At 34.8% G+C, this 6,317-nt stretch overlaps 1 non-coding gene across 1 annotated transcript; it reads right to left on the reverse strand.

Moving 5' to 3' along the window:
• Positions 1-2,678: 2,678 nt before the first annotated feature.
• LOC144234776 (U4 spliceosomal RNA) lies at positions 2,679-2,815 on the reverse strand. Its single transcript, XR_013336078.1, has one exon. It is a non-coding gene; the product is annotated as a U4 spliceosomal RNA (small nuclear RNA).
• Between the last annotated feature and the right edge of the window lie 3,502 nt (positions 2,816-6,317).

The following is a 6,317-nucleotide window of genomic DNA, read 5'->3' on the forward strand; positions in this document are numbered from 1 at the left end:
CCTGGGGTAAGGTGTTAATAAAGTCTCAACTCTTTAAATATTCATCTGAAGAGTGATTTTAACAAACTTTAGACAAAATGCTTAATATCTGGGCTATTTGTGTCTTATTTTGACTTTGCTTGGCGCCAAGCAAAAGCTAATCTAACCAGATATTTCTTCAGGTTTGCCTGCGCATCGAGCTCCAGTGAGGCACACAAAACAACATGCATCTGAGAAGCAGATGAACTGCTCTGCAAACCATGTTCTCTGTTTGTAACAGTGCTGTCAAATTCTCAGCTCCCTGCATCAGCAGGTGGTTTATAATTTTGAAAAAAAAATTAATAAACTTACTTGAATGTGTACATAATTTATGGTATTTCTTTTACACAGAATCTTTTATAAATAAAATAGCAGCCAAAAATCTAAGAAGCAATGTAATATTTTATTAATTGTGAAACCAAGTGAGGCTGTTGATTTCACATGTCCTACTTTCTTTGAGACAAATACTCACCCAAATCCATTTTGTAACGTCTCACAGAATAATTTTAAATATGTAATTAATAAGAAACATGGATTTTTATTAGTAGTAAGATGTCTGAATTTTCTCCTACTTAATGGAAATAACAGAATATCAGTGCCTCCTTGTTAAGACTGTGCATGTTGGGGCAGCTGCATACCTCGGTCAGTTGAGCATCTGACTCGGGCTTACGTTATGATCTTCCGGTTTGTGAGATGAGCCCCACATGAGGCTGTCTGCTGTCAGGACAGAGCCTGTTTCAGCTGCTCTTCCCAAACTGTTTCCCGTTCCCCATTCCTGCTGTCTCTGTCTCTCAAAAATAATAAATAAACATTAAAAAAGAGTATAAATATCAAAATCCTCAATGTAAATATCTCAATGTCATATAAACAGAAACAAAATACCAATTTGAATCTCATTAATATATTCCATAGAGAAATAGTATTTTCTTAATTTATAACAATAATACTTATTGTCATGTTGAGTATGAGATAGACACAGTTATTTATAACTCTTTAGTCTTCTATATATATATTTAATGTAATGCATTCTATGTATTCTATTCTATAAATTTCATGCCACGTTTATTGTGGAAATAACAAAACAGTATTCTATTATTAAGAACAACTCGGGGAACCTGGGTGGCTCAGTCGGTTAAGCATCTGACTTCGGTTCAGGTCATGATCTCACGGTTCGTGGGTTCGAGCCCCACGTCAGGCTCTGTGGTGACAGCTCAGAGCCTGGAGCCTGTCTTCGGATTCTGTATCTCCCTCTCTTTCAGACCCTCCCCTGCTCACGCTGTCTCTCTCTCTCTCTCAAAAAATAAATAAAACATTAAAAAAATTAAAGAACAACTCTTATTTATGGATCTTGGGTTACATGACTATATTACAAAATATAAATGAGTTCTAAGTTTTAGCAAGCAATCTTTTTTGTTATGGTCAACCACTAATCCAACAGTATTTCCCTATTTAGTATTATCTATCTGATAATTGAGAGTTTGGACAAGGCAAGTGTTGAAATTAAAAAGAAAGGTCTTGTATATGGAGAGATATTTTAGCGACACATTCTAATTTTTAAAGACATCATATTTCATGTAATTATATGATGTATTTATCAATTTATTGAATCACAACTCCACATATATATATTTCATTGGTGCTGCAATAATATAACTTGTCCCCCTAAAGACTTTTCCTAGAAGACTGGAGAAAAATTGTAAAGTGGAATCTGAACAACACAGTTTAGCATCTATAACACACCTAATTTCAAATTTTAGGCAGCAATAAGGAGAAATGTATGAATGAGAAGTGTTTGTGTGTTGAGGCACCTGGGTGGCTCAGTCGGTTTAGAGTCCAATTCTTGATTTCAGCTCAGGTCACGATCTCACAGTTTGTGAGTTCGAGCCCTATGTCGGGCCATGTGCTGACTGTGTAGAGCCTGCTTGGGATTTTCTCTCTCCCTCTCTCTGTCTCTCTGCTCCTCTACTGTTCTCTCTCTATCTCAAAATAAATAAATAAACTTTTTAAAAAAAATTTGATAAGTGTGTGTGCTGGATCTCTTTTAGGGCTTATTCTGCAATACAATGCTCTCCTTGGGTCTTATTATCCTGAACTTACTAGTATGATGACTCCACTTAAAATAAGTTGCTTAAAATATATATTTATTCTGGCTATTCAATTGTCAGCTGAAAATTGGAAAGGGAGGTGATTACTTAGTGAATGAAAAGCTAATACATAGTGAAAAACAGCTAGCTCTATTTACCACAGCCTATAAGTAAGAATCAGTGTTGAAATAACTTCCCCACAGGTAACATGACCATGTATTAAACCCTTATCTAAATATTGACATCGACCCATATTTATTTTCTTTCGACTACACACAATTACCTTTTTATAATCAGTATGATGGATATATGAACAAGCCAAAGATTTTCATCAATTATACTGTCAACACTTTACCCAAAGTGAAGCACCTGAAAATACCAAGTAATGATTACATTATATCATATTTCTCTAACTTAATTGACTGCAAACTTCAATATTTTGGTGTAATTAGGTGATACCTTTTCCTTTCCATTTCATATTTAAGAAACTGTAGCTAAGATAGTCTACCTTACTTACCCTGTGTGGAAAATAGCAGTTTCTAGAAACTTTTTTCATAATTACACATTTGTTTTAGATTTCTTTAAATCATGAAATATCAAAAAAGTAAACATTGGATTTCTTCTAAACCAAACTTTTAAATGAGAAACTCAATTAGCAATAATTGCACCTCGGATAAACCTCATTGGCTACGATACTGCCACTGCGCAAAGCTTAAATGAGAAATTCAAAATCAACTTTATTAGAATTTAAATACCACATAACCAAAGACTCAGATTTTGTTAAGACTTATTATTTACTTAAAGAAGTTCGGTGCAAAACCAAATTTCTTGACAGAATAAAGTAATGATTTAAGTCAGGGAGTTTTGCTCAAAAGAACATAACTCTGTGTCCATTAGAACAACTGAAGTTGTGATTGAATATAAACCTTTAGAAGAAATTTATCATCAGTCCAAGAAATAACACTGTAATAAGCTTGGTCATAACTGATATGGTTCTAAATGTAAGTAAATTCTAGAGACACCAGCAAATTCAAATTCTTAATATTATGTTTCATAATCCACAGGAACTAGTTAAATTCTAAGTATCAATTTCTTCTGATCTTTCTTGAATCAGATGCCCTTTCTTCCTAGAATCAGGTTTAGCCAGAGGGAGGAGATTTACAAAGCTGAGAAGGGGCCGGTTCTTGGTACATAGGTCAGTGAAAAGAGTTGCAGCAAAGTTGACCTTAAGACAATCTATAACAAGCAGTTTACATTGCAGCACTATATTGCTGTATTTTTACCCTATCTAATTTGTGCCAATGAAATCATATGTTGTTAATTGGGTAATGTATTCAAATAAATACTAAATGTATTTAGAACACAGAATAGAGCTGAATCTCATTATTCACAGTAGTTTTGTTCCAAAAAGTTCCTACAAACACTGAATTAGTGAATATTCAACCATTGCTTCTGGGTGAAATACAGGGTTAACTTCCTGGGAACCTCTGGTCATAACTTTGACAACCAATCAATGAGTAAACTTGTTTTGTACGTGTTTCTGTTTAGATGCGCGCGCACACACACACACACACACACACACACATTTGGTTCATTCACATTGAACTCATGGCCAGTGGCACCATAACTCATGTGTAAATTAAGTTTATTGAACACACATTTCTCCATAAGGCACGTCACAGCTTTCTTGAGCTTAGAGAAAGATGCTAGACAACACTTCAGCACTACGCATGGGTTTCATTTTAAGCAGCAAAATCACTAACAAAAAATACAAAAATGTGGAAAATGTGGCATTAAATACACCATGAAAAAGACACTTGTGTAAAGTACAAAAGCTAAAGCAAGAAAGCAGAGAATTACCTTGTTTCTCCTCTGAATATATACAAAATTTACACAAGCGGTTACCACACATACACACACACACACACACTAATTACTTTGTAAAATTAGAAATATGTATAAAAGTATTTCTGCCATCTTCACATGATGGACTAGTAATATTTTTCAGTAAACCAATTTATATGGACACAAGTAGTAATATATCAATTTATGGATATTTTCACTCCTTAAAAATGCCTCATTGATTCAATTAGTAAAATGCATTATTTTTCCTTGTGTGTCAGCATATTTGTTACAAACTAGCTGAGTAGTTTTGCCAATTTACTCAAAATGTTGGATATTGTTTCATATATTTGGAAAAGCCTTCATTTTTGAGTAACTAATAACAAAACCAGTACTTAGCCAATAGAAAGTCTCCCCTAATTCAAGTGCCGTCAAATGTTGGGGCTGCAATTGAAAAGTGCAATCCTTAGTCTTTTCACTTGTGCTTTGCTATGATTGCTTTCATTGAGTTTAAGGGGAGGCAAAATCTGAGTCTGAAATTACAGTGTCCAAACAGGCAAGGTGAAAGAAGACAGAAGGAAAGAGCAGAGAGAAGTCCAGAGTGCAAAGCAGGCATTATCCGATTTCCTTTTTCTTTGCAAGTTTGTGATTGGTTTCTTCACAGAGGGTTTTCCGTCACATACTGAGAACTCTAATTAAGAGAGTTATCTCCATTTGTGCTGGCTTGAGGGGGCACTTCAATCAAGTAGAACCTGTTGAAGTGCGAATAGGAAGAGCAGGGGAAGTCAGACTGTCATCCAGAGAAGTAGGTTGGCTGTCAGCCAGGAGGCATCACAGGATGGACAACTTTACTCTGGCAAAATGTTCTCAACCCGATATGGAAACTTGAGGCAGAAATCAGCTTTTGCCAGCACAATGGAGCTGGATCTGTTTATTAGAGGTAGACTGACTTAACCGGAGCTCTCAGAAGCTGATAGAAAAGTTCAAAGGTCAATTTATAATTTTGCAATGAGGAGTATTACTTACTTCTGGTCTGATTAATATACTTTCTTGCGATGGACTTGTGTTAAGGTTGACATGTTTTTCAGGAATCGCATGGTAGTCCTGAAATCTGAATAAGGGGGGATTTTTAATAATAATAGCTTCTGAGATCCTGACGTATCTATCTCCTCAGTAGAATATAACTGTCTCTAAGACTAAAGAGATCATGCATCTCATTAAACTACATGAATAAGGCTGGCATTATTTTCTTCTCTCTTTTTTTTTAATTCTGATCATTGATCAGTCTTTCCAACTGACACAGCAGAGAGTATCGCTGGTGTTAGTGATATTAAGATTGTTCTATCTTCCCAAGAATTTGGAGACTAGGCAACACTGTAAAAAAAAAACACAAACATTAAAAATTAGGCAAATCTGACACCACAGAAGTTATTAGCAATCTACGTCATAACCAAGAGTTTATGTACTTCTGTAGGCTAAGTAATTCAGGAAGGCTCAAATTACAGTCATGACATTCAGGCAGTAATCTTTGGAAAGTGTTCTACTAATATTTAATTAATTAATTTTTCCTTTTTTTACTTTTATTTTGGTGGATTTTAAGTTCACAGAATTCGATTAATTCTACTTACATTCATCCTTATTTCATGCAGGCTGATATCTAACTATCTACTATCTATCTATCTATCTATCTATCTACCTATCATCTATCTATTATCTATCTATCTCTATTGTCTATAGTAAAAAAAAGTCATATATCTGAATATTGGAACAATGAAAATAACTTAGGACTTAATCACTTTTGTGTGCTTTCCCTGAGTCCTCCATTTTTATCATTCAAACTTCGCTCTCTCCATTCTGAATCATGTGCCCATTACACCCTGGCTTTTATTTTTATACGATTTTATATGAGTTGATGATGCCTATATGTATGTCTATATGTATATATGCCTATATGTATGATGAGAGGACACGAGAGATATTTCAACCACAGCAGTGAGGAAGCCCCTGAAGAATGACCAGTTCTCTAGTGGTGAGAGCAAAAGAGAATGAGAGAGCAACTGTTTTACCCACTTTAGCTTAGAAAGGCCTCATAAATATCTTTGCTCTGATTTCAAGCTCACATCACAATCTAATAAATTCTTAGTAGGTTCCAAGTAAATTACTTAGAAATAAAAATGTTGTAAGAACTTTACAGAATGTTTTGTCTAACTAATTTAGCATGTCTTGTTATAAATCTGGCAGACACTGTGGTTATAATCCCTAGAGGGACAGAATACACAGATAGTTTCATTCCTTGAACATTCATGCTGGAGATGCGATTATTGTGTTGGCTTGTACTCAAATCCAAACTATGCCACTTAGAAGTTATATGTG

The sequence above is a fragment of the Crocuta crocuta genome, unplaced genomic scaffold, assembly GCF_008692635.1.
Source record: "Crocuta crocuta isolate KB4526 unplaced genomic scaffold, BGI_CrCroc_1.0 scaffold709, whole genome shotgun sequence".
Lineage (NCBI taxonomy): Eukaryota > Metazoa > Chordata > Mammalia > Carnivora > Hyaenidae > Crocuta > Crocuta crocuta.